Consider the following 26,112-nt stretch of genomic DNA (forward strand, 5'->3'; position numbering starts at 1 on the left):
TGCCCTGCCAGCGCGCCCCCGCATCCGGGACTGCTTCTCCCATCGGCCACCGCGGAGCCACCCGCCCTCCCTCACCGCTCGCTCTGCCGCTCCGCCCAGAAGGGCGTCGCCGGCGGCCAATCCGCGTCGGCCGCACGTTAATCGCCGTTCTGTATTAATGCCCATCATTTCGCCGCTGACAAATGGGCACGCGGGCCCCAGGAACGGGGTGGAGGGGGCAGAGGCCGCCCCTCTTTCTGCCCCCACGTGGGGGTGTGACGCCGCCGCGGCCCCGCATCCAATCGAACGACGCCCCCGCCCCTCCGCGGCCCGTTTCCCGCCGCCTGAGGCGGAGCCTGGAGATCGCCGCCGTTCTGCTGCGCCGGCGTTCGAACAGGGGAAACATTTGTTCAGCCGTCAATCAAAGTAACGTGGGACGGTGTCGGCGGTCGTCGCAGCTGCTCCCGCCGCCTCCCGCGCTAGGCGTTGGCACGGCAGCGGTGGGGGTGCCCGCCCCCTCCTCCCGCCTCGCCCGCGGCCACAGCCGGCAGCCCGCGCCGCCGGGGGCGCGCGCTAATCAGGGACCGGCGGCTCCTTAAAGAGACAAGCGCGGCGCTCCCGGAAGGAGAGGCGCCGCCCCCGCACCGCCGCCCCTGCGGGATGAAAGATCCCCCGGGACCACCTGCGCGGGGCTGGCGTCTCTCCGGGGCCGCCGGGGCAGCGCTCGTCGCTTCTGTCGCCGCTGGGCCCCGCAGCCCGGGCTGGGCGAGGTGAGCGGCTACGCGTTACGGTGCTGAACGCGGCGTGCTTTGATGCTTCCCTCCCGCGCGCTGTGCTTCACGGACAGGATCTTTACTCTGGGAAGCGGTTCCAGCAAGAAGGTGTTTTCTCCTCGTAAGAGTAGGGCTTTAAAACTTTACCTTTCGATGGCGAAGGGACGGCGATATTGGACGGGGCATTTTTCTGCCGATGTCAGATGGGCGGCAGAGTCCCGAGCCCCTGGGAACGAGATGTGGAGCGCGAAGGGACAAGGGAAAAGGTGTCCGTGGCTTGGCTGCGGCTGCCGCAGCTTCTGCGGGCTGGGGAGCAAAGTAGGCTCCAGGCAATGTCTTCCCAGGCCTGCTGCAGTGCTGGCAAGCAGCAACATGAACGCCTGATTTTCCCCCAAAAAAGCAGTTCTGCATCTAGTGGTGCTGTGTCCTAAAAAGACCTCAGAACCATTTTTCTGCCAAGCTCCATTACAGGCAATGCCATGCGGTGATGCGCACATGAGGGGATAGGCTCAGGCGTTTTTTTCTCTCTGTGTCTGTCATGCTGAGATTTGTCTTCAAGCAGTTTATATTCCTGATGAGCTGCAGTTTAAAGCCACATGTAAAATAGGTGTGGTTTAGTTGCATCATTTGTCACGTCTGTATCCCAAATCTGTATTGTCAAGACTTGCATTTGGCAATTAGTGCCCTGTTGCTTGTAGCTAAATTATATACACTGGGATTTTTGGTCGTAAATTCTCTTTTTTGTCGACGGAGGTCTGGCTAAGGCTTGCAGCTGCCAAACATCTTCAACCCTTGATGGGGCATGCCATCCAGGTTTTGCCTTGCTCAGGGGAGCTCCAAGGGTTGGTCCAGTAGTAAGGAGCTCAGAACTCTGAAGCAGAGCAGCAGTGGTCAGTGGTAATGACATCCATCTTCCACCACTGCCTAGGGCTCAGAGCTGCAGGAGGCACCTATAAAAGTTACTCATTTTTCTGAAACAGAGTCTGTAACCAAAATCTACTTCCTCTAACCACTAACATTGCGATGGCAACTCATTAAGAACCCTTTTGAAGAACCTTTTTGCCTAAAATGGTAAGTGATCCACTGGAAAATGGACCACAACATGTCCTTCTCACCTTTTGGTTTTGTGCCACCAAAAATGTCTACATATTACATACTGCAATACTTAGCCTTCGGCCTACTTGCATGTTTTCTTTCTGCTGGCATGCTCATTTTAACCAAATTCACTATCAGTGTTCCAATGGGATCTAGACCTCTAAATATTGCTCAACGATTTGGAGATAAAACACTTGCCTAATTACAACAACACTGCTTCCACTGTCTGTAAATATTCCAGCACCAAGAAAGCTTTTAAAAGATTGATCAAGTGTACCCCTCCCTAGGAAGCAGAACACTTCCAAATCCTCTGAAATAGAGGACATCCACCATGTTCCAGGATCAAGTCTTGATATTCAGAAGTATAGCTGCCAAATTTGCAAATGCTTAAATGCCTGTCACCTGAGTGCTTGAAAGGTGTGCAAGAACAGAACAACCCACTCCGCAGAGCTGCAGGCATTTCTGGAAATGTGATGGATGAGCTCAGAGGATTTCACCATTAAATCCGCAACCTGGAGAAGGGCAAGTACAGTTACGAAATAAACACTGTATCTGAAGAAATTGAATTCTGAAAATAACAGCAGGATTTGCTGTTACTTGTCACCCTGCATGCGTTTTGCATGAAGTACAGACGTCCATGCAGAAAGATATTCAACACCTTAGAAAGCAAATGTGTACAGCTTTTTTGGTCAAAGCAGTCCCTCTTCATTTTTGGAGGGCAATTCAACAGCAACGTTTGTTGAAGCTTCTGCACTGTTCACTCTTGCTTGCTCATTAGTCTTCAGTGAATTTCTGTAGTTAGGTCAGTTTGGTTTGCCAGGCTTTAGCAAGATGGGTATATATAAACTTTATTTAAATACTGACTGTGTATTTTTGTGCAGTTTTGCAGCATTCTGTCAACATCCATGGAACCCGTAAGTTTATGAGAAACTGCACTAAAACCTGCCACTTCCAGATGATGTGAAGTAAGATCAGAATGTCACTGTCATTCTATTTTCCTGTCTTTTGTCACTTCTGACAGAGACTTGATTGGTCTTAAACTATAGTCTGCTTTGTATTTAAAGTTCCTTTTTTTTTATTTCTTTTATGAAAAAGTCTTATGGTAGGTTATATAACCTGTAATATTATCTAGCAAGTGGAAAATGTAGCTTTTAAATGTTTTACACATCATGCTAAAGATTTCTCTTAAGTGAATCACCTGCAAGAAATACTTAGGTGATTTTATATCTAAAATAAGTATGCTGGGTTTTGACTGGTGTAAAAAGCCCTTATGAAATATCACAAAGCCCTTATGAAATATCACAGAAGACCCAGGGGCTGGAAATCATCTCATCCATTCTTTTTCTTCCATTATCAAGAAAAGGAACTGGTTATTTCAATCCTGTTAATTCAGAACTCGTCTGCTTTTGTTTACATTGAAAGTCGAAGGTCTGAAGTTAACAGAACAGTGCGTTCTTATGTGTGTATTCTACAGGATAGATGAGAAAGGAACTCTTCTCCAGCTAAGATTTTCTAACCCGCTTTCAGACTTAGGTCATTTTTTTATAATCGAGTCATAAACTTAATATTGAGATTTATCAGTGCCAGAGGACCTTTAAGAAAGGGCCCAATTGTAAGGCCATTTTGTATGTAACTCCACAGATTTCCTGTCTGGAATGACTGCAGCTGAAGATCAAGAGAGTTGTGCCTATCACCATGACTTATGGTTTATTTTGGGACCAAATTACCAGGTCACCATGGTTTGTCAGCTGTGTATTTACATAAACACTCATAAAAATAAAGGTGTTAAACTGATAAATCAGTTGGTTTAAAATGCCTCAAAGTATATCTTGTATCGCTACACACATATGTAAGTGCACTGTGTAATGAGTGCTCATTCTTATCTTCCAGAAAGATAAACTCGTTTAGGTTTTCATTTGAATTTGCACCAAATTCTCTCTACCAACTTTTACCGATAGAGGAATGTAACACACGGTTTATGTTCTTGTGTTTTACAAGCACTATCAAGTGACACTTGTCTTGGTACATTTTTAAAACATTCCTTACCTACAACTTTCTAAATTATTTATTAGTGACTTTAAGGATATGATGTAGCTGGTAAGCACATTGAGAGAATTTTTGATACTACGTATAATAACAGTGATTTATATGTCAACTTATAGGTAGCGCTCTTGCTCTCACAAAACAAGTGTATTTCATGTTCCAAACTATTTCTCAGTGAAGTCCTCGCACCCTTTAACATTGCCAGTTATTTAGTTGTTTTATAGGTGCTAGTGTTTTGAATACACGGTCATACATTGTTTATTTCTGCTTGATTCATTACACGTAAACTTATTGCAGTGACACAGATAGCAATTTTACCCATCCTTTCAATTCCTCTAACCAGGTTTCAGTGCTTCCTGCAACATTAGGAGACTGCTAGCAATATTAGAATATAAGGAGAATGGATGTAACACATCTTCTTGATACCCAAGGGCCAGCCCATGCCTCAGAAGGCAGATAAAATTATCCCAGCCCTTGCAACACCATTAACGAAAATCGTTAAATAGCCTCTGGCACATATTAATTACTGAATAAATCCAATTCTGTAAGTTAAGTTTTTGACTCAAAATTTCTAGGTCACTAGTCAACATTTTTCAGAATGTTAGTTTTCAAAAGTAAATATTAAGTGGGAAGAAGGGGATTTTTCTCACATGATTTTGATAAAGAAGGTATCACTGCTGCAAAATTAATGTTGTTGGTTTATGTTTTGTCATGCAGGAAAACTATATAGACCAATTTAATTTTACAGGTTTAGGGTGCATTAAGTAGGATGAGGAAAGCTGTACTGAAGGGCAAGAAGCCAAAAGAAAGAAAGAAAAATAAATTATAATTAATGCAATAGATCTCTTGTGTAATGTTCTTTATATTGACCTTATTGACGTGCTTGTTCTTTGGCAAAAGTGAGTACACTGAGCAGCACAAAAATGTTATCTAGGGCAAAAAATTAAAAAATAATTCAGACTTATTTTCAGAGTGTAAATAAGATTTTGAACTTCTCTTTTTCATATCGTAAACTGCAAATTCCCTGGTTTTTCCAAAAGGGTAGAGACATCATTTCTTTTTTAATCTTCAATTATATATTGAAGTTGACTTGCATGCTGTCATTGTACCGCAGACTCAGCAAGCAGAGGGAATTGGAAGTTTAGATACTGCATATTGTGAAACAGGGTTATTTTTTTCTTTACACCTTCCTTAAAATCAACATTCTAGAGTAATAATTATTAGTAGTAGCTATGGAATTACTATGTAAAAAGATTAATGTGTTTAGCAGAATCTGATTTCAACATATAGCTGCTGTATATATGTTTATTCTGGAACAATGGAAAACTCTAATTCGGTGGCAGTGTGTTTTCAGCTGATGAACAGCTAGGGTTTTTCTCTAAATACACTTTGCCTTCCTAAGGAATAGGAGAACTAATTCCTTTCTGGTCATTATTCAGAATAGGAATAATAGAGATGTTGTGTTTCACATAAATTTATTAATTGTGATGTAAACTTCCTGCCATCTTACAGGAGTCCGGGCAGTTTTGAACTTTTAGTGTATTTCAGCGTTGAGATTTTTTAACAGTAAATGGATTTTAAGAACTACTGAATGCATTCTGCTTCAATCTCTGTGTTTAATAAATTAACATATGGTAACCCTATGTATGGACATGGACATATCCATGGAGTCAGTAATCCTTTCTTTGTTAAATGGTCAGTATTAGACTTCTGTGGATTATATGCCTGTTTTGGGGTGATGTGAAAAATATTGCCAGGCCATCAAATTATGTCAAAGCAGCATGTGAGGTAACAGTTCTGTTATTCCTGTTCACCTGGTCTGGAGAGCTGAGAGTTCTTGCTACCTTACCCTGTGTTGCAGTCTTGCCTTTCTTTTCCTTGACACATTTCTCTTTCCTGTCCCTAGTACTAGAGACAACCTCAGTGGGGAGTCCACAGTGTCTTCTGTGGGATGGAGAACTGCCATCAGTCTTCTGGAGTGGAGAAAAACGGATTCTGAAAGTGGTAAGGCTTTGTCCTGTGTTCTAGGCATGATTTATAGTAGGGGTCACAGTCTGTTCTCCATGAAAACCAAATGCAAACAATACAATTCTTTTCTCTGGGTGCTGGCAAAGGACCCATAGTTAAAGAAAGTAAAGCAGAAATTATTGTCATTTGAAGGACTGTTTCTGTCTGAGTAACTGAGTATATATGCAGTGAGCCTCACTCCAAGTACTCTATGTATCAGCCAGTCTTTTAACCCACACCTGTCTCAAAGGTAAACAGTGACATTTTGTTTCTGATAATGAATCCTTTTGATGAGGCAATCTCGCAAACCTCTGTGAAGTTTACTTAAGGAAACAGTAAATGAGGGTTTACTGCCTAATTGCTTGTAGTTCAAGATCGGGTTTAATGCCAGTGGTTTGCATGAATAGTGGTATAACAGAGAGAAGGGATACAAACCACAGGGATTGATTGGGAAGCAAACTTGAGGGACAATCAAATCAGTTTTCTGAACAACCTGGAATGTATATTGGATTGAATTGATTGAAAACAAAACGAGCAGTTTACTTAAGCTTTTTTCCTCCATTTTTTTTCTTTTAAGAACTGAAATGATGCCTGCCATAACAGAGTTCCTATGAGACAAAGGAAGAGTAAAGCTGAAGGTAGTGAATGAATAGTACCCCCTTTAACAACAGGCATTTACTTCCTGCAATCAAAACCATGCTAGCATGTGGCCTGTTCAAATAAAAATTACTGGACCCGAGCCAAACATGGAAAAGTAATTGATAATGTGGTCTTTCAGAACTCACTCATCCATCAAATGCGTCACTCCTCCATAATAGTTTATTGCTTCTTCTGAAGAAAGATCTTTAAAATTCATTGTGTGCACTTAAAAACAAAGTGTCCTTGTCCTGGTTTATAATGATTCTCTTTTCGTTTGGGTTTCTTTTGTTATTTAATTACATTCTTTTCTATTGTGTATATTTGTACAGATAGTTGCTGGAAGTTTCTTCTCCTCTTAAACAAAGAATCTTTTGTGCTGTATCAGCTTGCATTTTCCTTGCATTGTGTTGTGCTGGTGTCTTTTCACTAATTTCAGCACTGGAGTATTGTAGTCATAGCTTCCCTAGGTAGACTGTAACAAACAGATTCATTGGCCCTTTCTCTGTGCTGCATCTTACTAACCAATCTGTGGGAAATACTCTTTATGTTGTTAAGGCATATGCAGTAATACAGACAATGAATTATCCTTAAGTGGAGAAAGCTTTGAGACTTCTAATACAGTAACCTAGCAGTTTATAAATGCTTTCTATCTACCAAATTTCATGGATATTTTTGTTAAAATGTGCTGTACCTGTTTTCTATGCCAACATTATACTGTTAACTTCACGAAACAGATATTATGAATAATGCTCTGTAAATTCCTAATATGACATAGCAAGGGAGAGATAAATACTAGATTCTTTAATTGAATTAATATATGTCTTTATCCCCACAGTTTAAGAACAACAATGAACACAGTTGTAGGAAGATTATTATTCTAAATTAGCGGGCAGCATTCACATATCTATTGCACCAGTTTTATAGGGGCTGCTAATGTTAAACCTCAAATTACAGACCACAGTCTAGGTGAGAGGTCAAGTTCTGTCATGCTAATTAATTTGTAAAGAAGTGCTTTAGATTCTAATGTTTAGACAGCTTTCTTTTCATATTATAAAGTACTGAAGCTCATAACTTGTGTACTGAGCAGGGTGTAATTACTTACGATGATGCAGGAATAACAGTATCTTAAGTATACAGAGATGAGTATGGATGCGCAGTTCTGGTAACAAACAAGAACTAGGGTCATACTTGAATGAAGAGAGACTCTCCCTACTCTCCTTAAATGAGATGTGCATGATCTCTGAATCCAGGAGGGAGGGCTTTGTGCTCACATATCGTTTCTAACCCATTCTTTCACTTCAGGGAATTCCTTAGCTATGAATTCATACTGAGTTTGTTTCTGAAAGAAAAGGGACTGCATCACCTACTCCCTTTCCTGGCAACTAAAGGCCTAAAAAGAACAAAAATAGTTTTACAACTCCTGCACCTAGAACTTATTAGCTTAGATGTAATAATCTCAGCACAAAGTCTGATTTATCAAACAGAGTGTCTAGATCTTTGAATCAGGTATCAAATCAAAGTATGGAGCAAATAAATGGATATTAGAATTGTGTTACCACCTCTGCCACTAACTACCTGAATTCAGACAATTTATTTTCAGTTTTGCTAAGGAAGTGTGTTAAGTCTTGCTGTCATTAATATTTGTACAGGGCTGTGGAATTTGTAAATTTGTTTCAGGAAAATGCTCCAAGGTTGCTACATGTAAATCCAGGAACCCCTGCAAAACATGCAATTCTTGTGCCCCCTGGCTTTTATAGAATTGCAGAAGTTTCCTGGACGCCACCAATTGTTCTTGTGTCATACTACCTACAAATCTGGCAATGTCTGAGAAGTAGCCCCAAAAAGCTCTGATCTAATAGCTGTAACAGAGTCAATAAAATGCTTTAAGCATTTGCTCACCTTCAAGCCCATGTGTTGTGCTATTAATTCAGTGGAGATAGCCACTAGGTTAAAATTAAGCGCATGCCTAAATGCCTTGCTGGCCTTCTACCAGGTTGTTAGGTATATGGTTTAGGTACCTTTCTTAAACTTGCTGAGATTAGCTCTCCTGATTTAAAACCTTATGGTCCAGCTGAAAGTGGTGGTAATCTTAGATTTCTGTGAAAGTCAGTTTGAGGCAGGAGATCCCTCAATATCTTAGAATCATAGAATCACCAGATTGGAAAAGACCCACTGGATCATCGAGTCCAACCACTGCTATCAAATACTAAACCATGCCCCTCAGCACCTCGTCCACCCGTGCCTTAAACACCTCCGGGGAAGGTGACTCAAGAACCTCCCTGGGCAGCCTGTTCCAGTGCCCAGTGACCCTTTATGTGAAAATTCTTTTCCTAATGTCCAGCCTAAATCTCTCCTGGCAGAGCTTGAGGCCATTCCCTCTCGTCCTGTCCCCTGTCACTTGGGAGAAGAGGCCAGCACCCTCCTCTCCACAACCTCCTTTTAGATAGTTATAGAGAGCAATGAGGTCTCCCCTCAGCCTCCTCTTCTCCAGGCTAAACAACCCCAGCTCTCTCAGCCGTTCCTCATAAGGCCTGTTCTCCAGCCCCTTCACCAGCTTTGTTGCTCTTCTCTGGACTCGCTCCAGAGCCCCAACATCCTTCTTGTGGTGAGGGGCCAAGAACTGAACACAGTATTCAAGGAGCGGTCTCACCAGTGCCAAGTACAGAGGGAGAAAAACCTCCCTGGACCTGCTGGTCACGCCGTTTCTGATACAAGCCAAGATGCCATTAGCCTTGGCCACCTGAGCACACTGCTGGCTCATATTCAGTCGGTTGTCAACCAACACTCCCACATCTTTCTCCTCCAGGCAGCTTTCTAGACAGACTTCTCCTAGTCTGTAGCACTGCATAGGGTTGTTGTGCCCCAAGTGCAGGATCTGGCATTTGGCCCTATTAAACCTCATGCCATTGGTCTCAGCCCAGCGGTCCAGCCTGTTCAGATGCCTTTGGAGAGCCTCCCTACCCTCCAGCAGATCCACGCTTCCACTCAGCTTCTACTTATCTAACCATTGACTAATTTCTGTTTGATTATCTAAACTTTCCAAATGCTACATTTTATGCCTCACATTCTTGTAGCTCATATTTAGTCATTTTATTTCTCTCAACACAAGACGAAGACCTATAATGCTGTAAACCATCATCCCTCAGGCAACTGCAGTAAGGCTACTGCAGTTTACATGTTTGAAGGTCTGGCTACTGCTCAATTCTACTTTTAATGTCAGTGTTACCATTTGCACTACATTATGCAAGTAAGGCATGTAGAAACATGCTGCATCTTCCACATACAGAGCCATCTCAGTTAATTGCAAGGAGCCTATTGCTGTTAATAGGCATTACTGAACAGTGCATATTGGCTTGCATTATCACACTTGTAATCTGTATTTTAAAGCTGAAAAATAAGGTTTTTACTTTAAAGTTGGTACTTGGGGGCTTATCTCCATAGAAGCAAATCTCTGCACAGCTATAAAATTCCAAGTTGTAATTCAAAACAATATAAGGTAATAAGTACCAAGAAGTATGTTTTTTAAGTAAAAACAGTCCTCTGGTGTTTTATCCAACACCATTCCAAGTAGTGATCTGAAATTTGCTGTCACAGGTCAATATTCAAAAGAGGAACAATTAATTTGCTCTATGGATTGCTTTGTTTCCTGATGGATATTTGTACTGGAAAGGTGCTTCTTCTTTTAATTACTGCATTAAAATATAAATCACTCACTATGCTGTAGGCAATTTTTACATGTTTCTAATTAACTTATAGGAACACATTCTTTACTTTTCATATGACAATTTAGTTTTTAAGAAATGTGCAGTATGGCAACAGTGAATAAATACTTGTTTCAGTCTTCTGCGATAAAGTGTTTCGTTATTATCCTAAACAATAAAATATCAGTTAAAAACAGACAGATTTTATTTTTCTCATTTCAATGTTTAGATTTATCAAAGTGTTTCATATTTACCTAAAAAACACATTTTCTGCTCCCTGGAGAAGTCTGTACTGCACTCAGGAAAGACTGAGCATCAGAAAGTACAGACTCAAATGACAGATTAAAATTCAGGGAAAACTGATCTGGTTTTGCTTTGGTGGTAGATAAGCATGTTGTTTAACATTACTGATACATGTTTTATGCATACGTTATGCATTTCCATTTGTGCCCATCTGAATAATATACCTTCTGTTCAAAGATGTAGCATGTATGGTCTCTCATTCAAAGATAATACTGCTGTGTATTGAAACATTAAAATCTTAAAAATTTCAGCTGAAGAGAAGTACAACTTTGTGGAGCTTTACTGTGGAATTCTTTACTGGAATTAGGGAATTTTCTTCCTAGTTAATTGGATAAAATCCTTATAGTTTATGTATGACTTTAACTTTGCCTGAGTAGAAAATGACATTGTTCATTAATGAATAAGAAATCTACACAGCAGCTTGGGACAGGAACTGAAGAATTCTCTACCTATATGAAATCATAGATGGAATTTAGAGAGCTACAATGCAATTATGAGAAGTGAAGCATGACCAAGATCCTTGAGTTAACTTCCCTGTTCTTACTAGAAGCTATATATTAGATCCCATTTCTTGTCTATCTTTGCTATACATCTGCTGTATTTTTTTTACAAATTCTGGTTTTTTTTGTCTCTTTTCTTTTAAAGAGAATGCCAATTTCAGTGGCTGGACATAAATATTTAACAACATCTATATGTACTTGGTCTTCAGCAGTTAAGCAACCTGCCTTGAAGCAGTGATGCCAGTTTAAAAACATTAACACTTAGAAGTTTTCAGGGGTCTAGCGGACAGGGTGAAATTAGTAGATACCGTCAAGACTTACATAGTTTTCTATTGCCTGTTAAAACATAGCATCAAGTCCTTAGCCTGTCAGGTCCTAGGTAAAACTCCCACTGATCTTGGTGAAATAATGATTTCAGCGTGACACTGTCAGTGCTTGTAATTTTGTCATTGGACTTTTCCATACTTGATATTTGTATTATATTCTTAGCTCTGAGGCTTGTTTGTTATGAAACTCTCAAATTTTAAGAAGTCTGGTGCTACAGCCAAATGTGCATTAAGTTAAAATTAAACTCATGCCTAAATGCCTTGCTGGCCTTCTACCAGGTTGTTAGGTATATGGTTTAGGTACCTTTCTTAAACTTGCTGAGATGAGCTCTCCTGATTTAAAAATTTATGGTCCAGCTGAAAGTGGTGGTAATCTTAGATTTCTGTGAAAGTCAGTTTGAGGCAGGAGATCCCTCAATATCTTCTACTTATCTAAACATCGACTAATTTCTGTTTGATTATCTAAACTTTCCAAATGCTACATTTTATGCCTCACACTCTTGTAGCTCATATTTAGTCATTTTATTTATCTCAACACAAGACTAAGACCTATAATGCTGTAAACCATCATCCCTCAGGCAACTGAAGACCCAGTGAGGACATGTTTGTGGATCTTGTTTTTAGACAACCACAACTTGTATTTTACTCCCCCATTAGTCTCTACATCCATGCTTGCAATTAGGTGAGTATCTTACACAGCTAAAGAAGAAGGTGCATCAGGTCCTCTGATTGCTCTGACCGTGGTATACACACTCTTTTTCTGCTTATAGTTTTGCCCCAGATTTACAAAACAATACCTCTGTAATGGCAGATCCAGACAAGCTGTCATGCACCCTTCTACCTAAACTTGAAAGTTTCTAAAGTAATTGGAGCTGTGAATCACTAAGAGAAGCAATATTTAAGACATTTTGGGTGTTTCCCGCTTTTTTAGACAGCTTTGTTTTGCTGGCTGTTGTAAACATCACCACAGCCAAAACACATCTCTACCGCAGGCATATAAACAGCCACCTTGCCAAGCCAGGAATAGAAATATAAAGGACCATAGTAAAAACTCAGCTCTGCTAGTTCTTTGAAGACTGCTGAACTGTGAGAAGTATACTGACAAGCAGGGGTTGGTGTGAACTCAGGATCATGAACTCATGCTCACTTTCTCTAACTCACTCCACATACTGGAGAATAGAGAAGAGATCCAGAGTTGTAGATCTTCTAAAGTGCCTGCAGGTTTGTTTTTGTGGTTTTGTCTTTTTGTTTGGTTTTTTTTTTTTTTTCGGGGGGGGTTTATGAATTAACCGTTCTCTACTTGCAGAGAAGTTTGTACATAATTTCTTAAGGAAGAAGCTCACAGGGCATCTTAAAAGAACCTAAATTGTACACTTAAACAGAGGCCAAAAAAATCCTCAGATTATTAACACCCAAGGTTACACCAGCTTCATTGCTCTTCTCTGGACTCGCTCCAGAGCCTCAACATCCTTCTTGTGGTCAGGGGCCCAGAACTGAACACAGTATTCAAGGAGCGGTCTCACCAGTGCCAAGTACAGAGGAAGAATAACCTCCCTGGACCTGCTGGTCATGCCATTTCTGATACCTGAGGCACTATAATGTAGCCCAACCCTACAGCAGAAGAGTGCAAGTCCATATAATAACATGTACCTCTAGCCACTATTGAAAACCTATAATATGTACAGAAATTACATTACAGGCTTACTTCACTAGGCCAGAATTAGTTGCTTCCATTTAATCTACTTATCTGTACATGTACTTTTTTCTGCACTAATTACTAAAGTGCTAAGTCGGAGTGTTTCTGTGATACCTGAGAGTATCTTCCTGGAGTGCAATCAGGTTCCCAGCATTGATATGTGTATCTGAAAGATCCTGAAGTTTTTAGCTTCCCTATTGTAAATAGTTCACTTCTAATTAATACACATCTTAGTCATGAGAACCCTCAGTTTCTTGTTTAAAGAACAGTAAAAAATGAAAGACCAAAACTAAAGAAAAACAGAAGCACAGATTTCTTTATACCTTATTTGATTGAATGTGTATGGTTCCTTGGTCATATCAACAGAAAACAGGTAGAGTTTAAGTTTTGCAATGGTTGTGCTTGAAGGCCGTATGTGGAGGAAACACAACTGATTCACACTCTGCATTTTAAAAAGCAGCTGTACAATGACAGCTTGTACCTTTGTGCAATGCAAGAAAACTAATAATTGAAAACCTCTGAAGGGCTCATGTCATGTTTTTAATGTATTTCTGTTCAGTGTTCTGAGTAGAAATTTTGTTGTTGCTATGGGTAGGGGATAGATTGAACTGATTACATACTGTGTTATAAATAAGTGTATTTTGTTCCCTGAGAAATGATTCTTCTTTCAGTAACAGGAAAAATAAACAAAGGAAAAAAAGGTACGTTTAAGGTTGTTGTCAAGTCTTAGCTATTCCTAGTGTAAAGACCAACCTTACTGTTTTATCTGTCTTAAACATTGCATGGTCCGAGGGCTGCCTGCCTGTATTTAAGTCCTTGTTTGTTGTGGCTCCAGCAATGAAAGGAATGGGGAGGAGGTGCAGTGGTGGACACTGTCACCTGCCCCTCCTCACACCCACCTGGCCTCCCTGGAGCTGCCGGACTCTCCTGAAGGGATACTTCACGCATTATCAAGACCCCCACCCTATGCTGATGTGTTGTGGACTGGCCTTATAACAGAACTCACAGGGAGCCACGCGGAACGCCCATCACTCCAATCAGACCAGCCTGCACCACACGGCCTAGAAGGAGCTGCAGCTGGAGCTGCTGCCAGATACACCACGTGTTTCTGAGGACCTTCAGCTACCCATTGGAGTGGGAACCACTTCCTCCTCTTTTTAACTCTCTCCTCTTTTCCCACTCTCTCTCTCTCTCTCACACACACACTTATCTTACTGTGTTGTCATGACTGGTATTGGTGTGTGTCAGATCGAATCTGAGTGACCTTGGCTGTGTTCAGAGATCACATTGTAATCTGACCAGATTGAAATCTGTTTTCTGCAACCTTGGGAAGTTGCACCCCCATATCTCAGCTGTGCACCCAGGTATTTTCATCTGTTTATTTTGGTTGAGACTAGAATCAATTTGGCTGCTTTTTTTTTTTTTTTTTTTATTTCACCCTGGGAGTAACCTTGTTGGCCTCCAGATCGCCACATGGATAAACAAAACGCTTTCTTCGACTGTGCAGGTTGGAAGACGGCCCCGACACGAGTGTGTAGCTTGTGGATCAGGACATAACACCTAGACTCGCAGATTTCTGTTCTCAACTATGACATGCTAACTATAAAATATTTTCCTTCTAACTGCAAAACCAATTTCTAAATGATTGAAGAAGAGACTTCTCCGAGTTAACCTGCAGCTATACAGTTGCTGAATAAGCCTGAACTGTGAGGAATAGTGGAAGAAATGTGCTTGAATCTATGCTTGCACTCCTGTGATTTTGGGACTGGCAGGAGCCAGATTTGGTTTGGCATAAATTAGAATAATCTAAAACTGTTCTATCAATTCTGACTACCCGAGACTCAGTGGGACCACTCATAGCTGAAAGTCAGGTGTAGTGGGCCATGCCCTGGAAAGATGCTTTAACAATATGGGAATCCTCAGCAAGCAGGCTAGATTAGTTTTTCCAGACGGTTTGTACCACTTGAACAGAGGCAAAAAAGCATCACGCTCCAGGTGTGACAGCAGCATTTGCTTTGAATAAACTTTCCTGAGGGACACATAGTGTTCTATGGAGATCAGTGCATGGTGCAAACCATGGGCAAATGAATGTGGTTAATGCCTTCAACCAGCTGAAGTTCACATTGCTGCAGCTACACTGCCACTCAGATCAGAGTTAATTTAAATCTAGCTTAACTGCATTGACATAAACTGCAGTCACATCTTGTACTGTAGTGAAGTCTCAGCACTGGTCATACAATATCCACTGTCTTCAATTTTTTTTCTTTTTAAAATTTCTTTTGCTAAACTACTGTTGTCTCTTCAGTTGAAAAGAGCAATTGATCTTTTATCACTAAGTGATACATCGCAACTCAGATCATGGCTGGTAATGCGTATTTCAATCTGTGTGTCAAGCTTACATAAAGTTAGCTGCAGTCATCACCAATTATCAGGGCAATTCTTAGCGTCTTTTCTCTTATTCAGAATTTTCAGCCTTGCTTTCTATGTAAACAACATCCTTACGTTGCTGATAGTGATAATGAGTAAGAGAAAGTTGATTTTACAGCCCCATTATGTCAGTGAGCTTTTAAAGGTGCACAGCACTTAAGGAAAACAAAGAAACAAATCGAATCAAAACCAGAAAAACATGGAAGGATATTATTAATCTTTAATTTCTCCACTGAAATGCAGCCACATAGGCAAAATGTGATAAATCTTAGACCACACTGGGCTGCACTACATGGACATTCAGGATAGAAAAGGAAGCAGAGAACAGCACAAGGCAGACAACATGGGGAAGTTTAGGTAGACCTCAATACCCAAGCTGCAATTTAGTCACAACACTGACATTCACAAACACCTCCTTGAAAAGTACTGTAATGTATTTAGTGACCACAAAAATATATATTTTTTCTGTCAGGTAAAAGGCAGTGCACCCAGAAAAAGTGTTAAGAAGTAACTGTTTACATGGCCAACTATGCAATTTCCTGCAGCACTTCAGTTTCTATTGACAGCTTCTGAAAGGTTTATATTTATCAAGATTAAAAATGGTAGCTACATTACTTCATTATAAAGAGGTAAACTTCTGTATCTAAGCCCATATCAGTGTGTTCCTGGAAGAAGAGAAAGAGATACCACTTATGCTTTGCTTCACATCTGTTTCATGTGCTTTCACATATACTATGGCGATGCACAACACATCCAGTTTGGGCAGAAAAGATAGATTGTGCAATATTCACAGACAGAATGAAACTAAATGCTTATTTGTCAATTATTTAGGCATTGTCTTCATAGTATTTTCCTCAATGGATCTTATGGGACACTAATGTGATGCATTCTTTGCTTGTCTTTGCCTCTCTTTTGAATGTTGTGTATTTTCTTTTATACACTGCTAAATTGCCTAGCTCTAATGCAGCCTCCCCACTTGCCTGTTTGCCTACTTTGGGCTAATGTTAATAAACATCCCTTAAAGATAATCACTTTTAATCTTGTCAGAGATGCCTGTTTTGTGAGGTGAAAATTAGTTATTAGCTTAGTGTTTCATTCATGTATAATGGGATGTTAAAATCAGAGGTGTTTGCTTGGGGCCATGAGAAGCATGCCACTCTGAGTGTACAAGTCCTGCATTTACAAAATGCAACATATTTAAAATAAGCAAGCAGAAAGCAAATGCCTGCTGAAGATGAGAAAAAGTCTGGTTTGTGTGTATTAGCCTTCGTGTAAGGAGTTTAAGCATCTTCTTGACTGCATTAAAAGAACAAAAGCATGCAGAATCTGCTGATTCTTATCCCTGCCCCCACCTTTGTTACAATATCTGATCGACACAAAAATCTATGCCATGCTTTTCTTACAGTGAGGACTTTCCCCCAGTATGAGGTTGTCATCAGCTTAGTCCCTGCACCTTATCAAATTAAGCCCTGGAAGCAAATGATACCAAGACAAAGTCAGCCTGAAAACAAAATCACCAGAATGAAATCCATCCCTCACAAAATAGTGGCAAAACTTCTCTTTGCATTTGTATTGCCAGGTAAAGTTTACATCATTTAAAGAACATATAACCTGATGATCATTCTCTTCCTTCTTCACTGGAGCATCTATGGCAGGACAGAGAGCCAAGGTCTCTATCTGCAAATAACCATGGAGCACTGAAAGCTTCCCATTTTCCTTCACTCGTGTTCCACTTCAGTTAAATCAGCCAAAGCAAAGGATGTAGAGTCAGTGATAGTTCCCTTGGGAATCATTGTTAGAATTGTAATAATTGCCAATGAAATCAGTCAGTGCATTCAGACATTTTCAGAGAGACCTCTGAATGTCTCTATGCTCTCCTTTGTTGTCCCTAGTACATGCATAAAACGAAAAATGGCTACTGAGGACGCAAAGGTATGCATCCCAGCTCTAAATGTGTGTATATAATATAAAATGCAGACTTCTACACTGGTCTACTGGATGACAGGCTTGAGTACTGGAATTGTCTACTAAGTGTTGATGAAAAGCCGCACGGATTCTTAATTCAGAAATTCCACTTTTTCCTCTGTTCCTATGTTCAATTTTTATCAGCAGGGGGTGACTTACACTTTCAAAACTGATTAACATTTTAAAACTGTGGCATTTCAAATTATTTCAACTCTTTAGCTCTTTGCTGAAGCTCCTTTTAGTGTTTGGGTTGGATATTTATATTTTTCTTTTTTTTTTTTTTGCTTTTTGTAATACAGGTGTGCCAGCATGTCAGCACTTCCAGAAAGCAAGTATTTTGCACTGTGCAGAAGGCCCTGGAGACATTAGTTACATTAACTAAATTCTGGCAGTACAAACAGGTGAAGGATTAGCTGCTTTCACCACATTGGCTAACCTACCCACATGGGCAAAGGAGGCAGTCTTGCCCTAAGGCTTTGAGAAACCTGATGGTTTTCTTAATCCTTTCCCACATCCTGTTTGTCCTCAAAATAATGCCTCTAATACGGTTGTTTAAAGTAAACAGGACTTATCCTTTTCAGCACATTTTCTCCTCAATCTCTTTTTCTCTTATGCCCTCTTTCACATGCTTGAACACATTGATGTGCAAGCAAAGCAGGGACTTGCAGGTACCCAAAGTTCTGTCTTCCAACTGTTCTCAACATTGCTGTCAGGCAGCTGAAGCTCATTCTAGAAGAATACTGTTCACTTAAGAATACAGCACTTGAAGGCATTTTTCCTTATACGCAGACAAACATGTAGCTGCAATGTACATAGGATCATTTGCAGCTGAGGAAAACTATTAAGTAATGCCTACAAACTTGTCTTTAGTTCACTCACAAGTGCTGCCATCTGTAAATTGAAATGTTCAACATCTATTCAAGTCTACTAGTTGGGTTAAACGTGGTTAAAAATACAGAGAAAGGATCCAATTCCAAAGTTCTTTGAGAAATCCCCACTGACCTTGGTGGACTTGCATTTGAGGACTCTATGTCATGACTCCAAACATGGTGGTACTCATCAGCTGCTGTTCTGCAATGCTTAGCAGTAATGCTTAACACTAGAAATACTAGCATTTTCTGCTTCTTACTGTTTTCTGGCAAACAGAAATCTGGTAACATGAGAGTTTTCTCACTGTCTTAGAGTTAAGAATACAGAAACAAAACTATGTTTTTTTGTTTTCTGGGCATAAGTCTCTTCTAGTTTCTCAGTTTTAGGAATTCAGGAAAGTTATGTATGGTCCATTAGTCAACAAAGAAGAAAAGACAAGAAGGGCATGTTATGTCTGAATCTAAAGATGAAGTATTAATTCCTCAACCCACATGTCTTTTAACCTCTTTTTCACTTTCCAACTCTATTTTAGCTGAGCTTCACTCCCGGTGCCCAGAATGCCCCTCAGGATTCCTTGTTTGGAGACAGCAGTTAGCCCTGTCCCTGCGTTCAGTGATGAGGGTGTTGGTTTTAGTATGGCATTTTCGTCACGCATTTAGTAATGACCTGCTACTGTTCTTCAGCATATGTTAACCAACAGATATAGTAAACAGAAATTTCTTATAATCATTCCAATAGAATGGAAAAATGGAAAATGCAAAACATTGGGAGAACCAATTATAGATGTACTTATTATTCTGAAAATTCACATATACTTGCTGAAAATGTAACTATTTATAGAATTAGTTTTAAAAAGAAAGCTAATTCAGTTGTACTTTTTTCCCCTGGAAGAATATGCAGCACCATGACATTTCAATCAGTTTATCTTTGTTTCATTAAATGGAGTCAGGCAGGAATGAGAAGCATAAAATGATACTTGTAGCTTTCAAAAAGCTAGTGCCTTAAAATATCTTCCAAAATATGAAAATCTTGAGCATTTCTCAAAAGACTATTCATTATTTTATCACATAACTAATACTCTGAAATATTAGTAGCTTTGTGAAAATTTGTAGCATTTTTGATTAACTGGTGCAAGTAGAACTTTTTCAGGTTTGGAGGCAGGCAATTTACAGATTAATGTAGTGGAAATGGAACAAGAGGAAAGAAAAATAGAAGTACTTTACCTAGATTTCTTCCCCCTTTCTTTGAAAAGTTTCTTGTTAATATTTATGAACAATTATCCTTCCCTAATGTTCTTCCATTAGTCATATTTTAGTTAATTGTCTTGCTTGTCCTCCGTAAATAAAAAGAAATCTGCTGGTTCCTTTTGATTATGGTTCTGTTCTTTCTTCCAATGAAATTCACACACAGAGTTTTTTTCTTTTCCTCAGAGAAGTGTTCCTCTTTAGAAAGAGCAGATGCATCCCACTGTAAAGGCTTGAGGGCTAAGAATTCTTTCTAGCAGTTTCCTTTCTCTCCAGGTACGAATCATTTAATCATCAAATCATCAAGCATCTTCAAATGTTCCAAGTGTTCACATATATAGAATACAAGGCAATCCAAGTGTGAAAATAAAAAAATGTGTTAAAGCATAAAAGCTAATGAGGACATAGTACAAATAACACTCATAACCGTTGTCCAGCCTGATGTCCTCAGGGGAGTTAGACTCAGCTAGTTACGCTGGGAAAAGAGGCACACTATATGTAGTTGCCAGTATTCTCCTCGCTTCAACCCAAAATGAAATAGTCAAGAAGAGTAGAAAACTCAGCTAAAATTCTTCCTGCACCTTTTTGATAATTCTAATTTATTGAAAGCAGGTATGAATCTCTTTTCCTTTTCATGCTCATTCATATTTTGAAAGTTCATTTTCAAGTACTTTTTTCTTCAAATTAAACACATCTGCTGGGGGCATACATATCAATTATTTGGTAACTCTACAAAAGCTAACAGTAATAATATTGCAGGCATTTAATAAACAAAGGGCTGAAACGATATACTGAAATTATCATCTGCACAACTTGTCATATAAGGTCTTGAAACAAGGGAAAAGTTATACTCACTTCAGAAAACATTCTCTTGCAGTTTTCATATTTCCCCTTTTATTTCCTTGTGACGTTTTAAAGTTACACACACACACTTGCTTGGAGCCTTATGAAACTAAAATGTCAAGTGAGAGTTGCTTTATATCATGTTCTGTCAATCAAAGTAAGCGAGGCTTTATGCATCTGTTGCTAGTATATTGGCACTTTTTGAAGAGCGTTTCAGAGGGAGAGAGAATAAATAAAGATCCTTCAGGCACTTTCTCATTTATGGACGAGGAATCAAAGCATTCTGAAACTTCATTTTCATCCTGATACCCTGAAGATTGTTGGCTGATAATTCTGGATGGAACAGCTTATCTGGGAGGATTAGGGAGAACACGGGCTTCCTATTACTGCTGGCTTCAACCTATTCATCTGGGCAGACTCTATCATACATTATCTGTGCCTTTACATACATCACTAATCTTATCTATATCTTTTCAGCTTCTTGTGTTGGAGCTGTGGTTTCCTGTACCTAAACCTCCCATTTCTTCATTACACCAGCTGTATTGGTATTAGCCTTCTCTAACAGTCTTTCTGCACCGTGTCGTTCAGTAATGGCTAGTAATGCAAAGGTATGAGAAAGTAATGGTTGTGCTTTATCTCAGATCTTACAAGCTTCACATCAACATATTAAATGCATACATCCCTTCCTAACAGCATCTTCAATCCTCCTCCCAACATTTTTGACCAAATCCACTTAAATAAATAAAATCACCTCAAAAATAGAGTATCTCTGCAATCAATAACAAAAAAGGAAGCAGGTGACTTGGGGACAGATATATCTGCTGGAAGGTGCAAAGTAGTTTTGTAACGAGCAGAAAAAAAATCAGCAGTAGAACTAAACTGGAGCTTCTGCCATTCTCTCCAGGATTGCTAAAAATGTTAAAATGTTAAAAAATCAGTGGTGTTGGTCACTAGGACAAAGTAGCTCAGAAGAAACAAAGATTAAACCCTCTGAGAGTCCCTGACCTTTTTAAATTTTAAAGGGTAGCCCCTTCCCCACACTTACTCTCAAATACTTCCCCAGCTCCAGCTGACTCCATGCCTGCCGAGCTAATCTCCACTCTTTCTCTCCTGTTCTGCCTTTGCCTTTCATTCTACCAGCCATACTGCCACTCTTTCCTTCCTAATCGATTTTCTCTTGTTTCTTCACCTTGTTCAGCCACTCTGAATTTAGCTCATACTGTAATAAAAATTATAATAAATGAAATGAAGGAAATGGAACTAATGAGATACCACTTTCCCCATTTATTTTCTTTTACTGATGTTTTTGACTGTAGGATCTTTTGGGCAGAGGCTATTCTTCTTGTGTGTTTTTATTGTAGTACAATGCACATCATAAAAAGTGAGTAATGATAATTCAATCCTTATCTGAAGGCTTCTTTGGATACTATTTGAGTGCAAACTAGAAAAAAATGTGTCACTGATTTCTGAGTAACAACTCACTGAATAGTACTATCTGGCACTTTATTTGCAATTAGTAGTTCAGCCAATTCTATATATGATTCATTTTAAATACACGTAAATACTCTAAACAGGGAAATGTTCCTTCCTGATCTGTATCTTTTCTGTTCTCTCAAGGCTGAAACAGTAAGCTGTATCTGAACCTGAAAAACATAATTTCTCTTCTTTATAAATTAATGCCTTGAAAGTCCCCACCTTGCAACCACAAGCCAAGTCAGGGCCGTGTCATTTAACAGACTTATTTTTTATTCTGTGACAAGCAGGAACAACAAGAAGTGTAACCTGTATCCCAAAGCTACACAAGTACTGCTGAATTATATCAATGAGGCAGCCTCCAAGAGCTGCGTTTGTTCCAGCAGTGTTGGCAACTGCAGGGAACTATGTGTGGCAGCAATGGAAAATTTCCTTGACTACTTGCAGTCTTGCAGAGATTGGAAAAAGTTTCTCAATGTGACCCCTACAAGAACTGCTGTGTTTTTCAATGTTTGTAAGGCATTCATGGCCACTCCAGGTCATAAGAATTTGATTTCAGATGCTTCTAGGGAAACTGATTTCACTCCAGTTGGTGTGTACTCTTGTACATGGACTTCTTCAACAAGCATTGGGATAAGCTGAGCGTTTGACACAGAGTCCATTTTGCCCATGCAGTTTGGCCAGCTCTGCATGTCACCAGCTGGAAAGTATAGACCTAAAGAGGGCAAGGCTAATTTTCAACACTAGTGCGGAATCCAATATTTCATGAGTTAAACCTGAAACCCTTTATGAGGCATACAATATGATGAAAAATATAAAGAGTCTCTTAAATACTTGATTTATAGTCAGCTCTTGTCTGAGTATGTGTCATTTACAAAAGGATAACATGTGGCATGTGGACTGGTTATTAGCCCAAGGCAACAGAGGTTACAACTTCTAAGTCTGTTCTCATCCCTGCTTTAGAGTTGCTACATGACCTTGCACAAATCACTTGACCTTTATGTGACTAATTTTATCCATCTATAAAATGAGGATAATAAAATTTTTAGCTACACACAGCAGGATGATGAGAATTAATTAATGCTGTAAAACTCCCTCAGAAAGAAGGCCTAATATGTAGGGCCTGATTCCACTAGTATTCACTGTCTGGCTCCATGTCTTGAGCAGCTGCTTCTAGCTGAGCAAAATTAGTGTAAAAACCTACCATCTCAATTTGTTCGCATTATTGAGATTCACAACGCTTAGATATGGAGCTCACACAAAACACTCTAGAGAATCAACCCAAGAGAAAGCTCAAGTGATTCATTATTAATATTGGTTATATATCCACATACATGGAGTGCAGTCAACAAAGTTTGAGCATTCAGAATTTCATAGTGGGGACTCTGAGTTAGATGTAAAGATAGACCTGCGTGAGTTACTGAAGATACAAGCGCCAATTCTGTGGTCATATGCCTACATGCATACAGGAGAAAGAGTGGGCATTGCTCATGTGATACTTCAACTTCCAGTTTTTAAAATTTGGCTCTAAAACTTCACTTCTGTGGAGCAATTTTCTAAAATTAAATTTTCATCAGAAAACTCATTAGAAATGTGATATCATGTCACTTAAGAATATATTGGAATTTTATGGGATATGACTTAATTCAGTGTAAAATTACAAAAGACACAGCATGGAGATGACTATACTCTCTTCATCCTACTATTAGCATACTGCATTACAGTGGGCAGTCCAAATCAATCCAAATCCAATTTCCATTCCTGTATATTAAGACATAAAGAAATCCTTATACGATACAGAACAACAAGCCTTCAGTATCCTAATCTGTTGTTTTACCTAATGTATGCATGGATTTATGTTCAAAACAATCACTTCTTTTTCCTCCTCTAAGGGAGAATTTTCAAATCACTATGATTATTGCAAAATCAATAAAATCGACAATGTATACACATTCATCCCAAAGGATCAATCCAAAGTTATGAAAGTGCCAAGAAAGCAGAAAGCATTGGTCTTGGCTGTAGGTATCAGTAATACAATTGCCTTATCCTAGAATAGTAGGAAACCAACTGATTAATGGTTCAAGATCATGTCTGGTGTCACTTGAAGTACTCTGTGGCAAGTCCTAACTCAAGTGCCCTTTCAAATTAACCTCAGGAGATTCTTCATCATAAGGGAAAATTAATTCTTTATGCTATGGAAGTTATTAACCTTGAACCTTCAAAGTCAAGATGATTAGAAGGTATATGTCTGTGTAAGAGAGGATTCTACAGTCTCTAAGTTGTTTTAAAACGGATATATCAGAGAAAAATCCAAACACAATAAATAGGTGTTTCTCCTTAGTCTGCTTTTGCAGATCATGCCGTTGTATTTTGCTGTAAAAAACTTTTCTCTTTCAAATCACCAAAGCAGGGTGTGATCCAATCAGGTAAAAAACTGCAACAAGCCAGAACAACACAAATATGCTTAAATGTGCTGTTTACTGAAGGTGTTCATTGAAGAGAATGATGCACAGGTCCCAAGAGATTTGGAGAAAACTAACTAAATAGAAAGTAAAAACACCTTTGTGATGTCTGTGATAATGAGGTGTGGAGGGTGGAGGAAGGTGATGGTGTCATTTTTCTCTTTTGTCTTGTATTAGGACTATGAATTTTAGAGTGAGTTCTAGTTTAGTGTTCTAAATTTTCTGCTTATAAGGACTGACTTACTATTGTGAAAGTCTGAGGGCTAGATTAGTTGTGTTTGTAGAAATCTTTATTGTGAGCCAAGAAAACGTTCCTTGCATAATACTAAAATTCTTTTGCAGCTTTCATACTTCTGTTAATATGAACAGAGCAGAAAAACAGAGTAGATAAGGACAAAAATTTTCAAAATAGCTTACGTCTAAGCCTACTTTCTCCTGGGTCAGACATAATAAATATGCTGTTCCTGGAAAAATAAAATAATACACTAGTAGTAGTAATAATGCAGCATGGACTATTTCTATAAGAAACAAGCAAAGCTAACCCCTAGCTAATTAAACATAATGTATTTTTAGGATGTTTTGGGTTTGCATGCTTGTTTTTATGAAATAGCCAAACTATATAATTGCATTGAATAATTTCTTCTCTGGCTTCTCCATTTATTATTTCTCTGACATCCTTTATTCCCTGTTTCCTTTGACCCGTTTCAAAAGAGGATTTAGGGAGGTGCTGATTGTTAAAGCAGATTAATTTTCCTATTGACTCACATAAAACACGCACAAAAGCTCTTGTGATGTAGGGCATGTCATCTGTAAGACTACCCGAAGGAGGAACCAACCTGACAGGCTTGCATTAGATTCTCTTGCTCCCACTCTGTCATGCCACAGCCTGAGCCAGTCTTCTCAGTTGTTCATACTGATTCAATAAAGTGGCTGATTTTAGGTCTTTATTTGATAATACCCTCAAATTGTACTGCCTACAAGCAAAGTCCTGCAGCTGTAGAAATTCTTGTTTCCTCCAAAATGCAGAGAAGGCAGTCCATGTTTTCTTATACTCTCCTTGCTCAGACTTGTTTGCATTCCCACCTATTGCAATAACCAGACTTCTACAACATGGTCTGTAAAATGGCAGAGGACTCAACAACTTTGTTCAGGCAGTTATTGATCAAGAGATGTACCCGATTTTACAGCCTGTAGCATGGGTATGGCTTATCTGTTCTTGAGTTAGGTTAATTTTTAAAACCTCATTTTTAAAACCTCTGATCATTTAAAGAATATTCTGTTCACTTTGATCCTGACAGCGAGTCTTTTGTAGTAAACTGAAATGCAATTGACTGGAGGATATGTTGTTTTTAATACCCTGAGGTTTATTCCAAGGTACTTGCCACTTTATGTGGTAAGCCAGAGAATACAGATGGTGCTGAATGTGCAGTTCAGCTCTTTATTTTTATCTTAAAACATTTTAAGTTACTACCAGTCAGCTTTAGTGAAAATTAGTCTGAATTGATGATTCATATATGTACATGTGCCTTGAATTCAAAACCTAGTAAAGACACCTCTATATCATTAGATGCCTGTTTTCAAATGCCTCATTTTGATAACTGGGGCTTATTTTTCTTATAATGAGTCAAATAGCAGAATCACTGAAGGTGGAACAGTGTAAAATTGACTCGCCTTGTCTAAGGTCTCCATAGGCACTTGGTAAGCATTTAGATTTTATAGATGACAGTACTGAAATAAATACATCTGAATGTGTGGTAAGTAAGTGA

General features: G+C 39.3%; 1 long non-coding RNA gene across 2 annotated transcripts; it reads left to right on the plus strand.

Moving 5' to 3' along the window:
* Positions 1-573: 573 nt before the first annotated feature.
* Positions 574-8,441, plus strand: LOC138733326 (uncharacterized). 2 transcript variants are annotated; one of them, XR_011339403.1, is made up of 3 exons: positions 574-749; positions 5,797-5,894; positions 6,475-8,441. It is a non-coding gene; the product is annotated as an uncharacterized lncRNA (long non-coding RNA). The 2 variants fall into 2 exon arrangements; XR_011339404.1 differs by lacking the exon at positions 574-749 and adding an exon at positions 3,136-3,577.
* Positions 8,442-26,112: the final 17,671 nt, after the last annotated feature.

The sequence above is a fragment of the Phaenicophaeus curvirostris genome, chromosome Z (assembly GCF_032191515.1).
Source record: "Phaenicophaeus curvirostris isolate KB17595 chromosome Z, BPBGC_Pcur_1.0, whole genome shotgun sequence".
Lineage (NCBI taxonomy): Eukaryota > Metazoa > Chordata > Aves > Cuculiformes > Cuculidae > Phaenicophaeus > Phaenicophaeus curvirostris.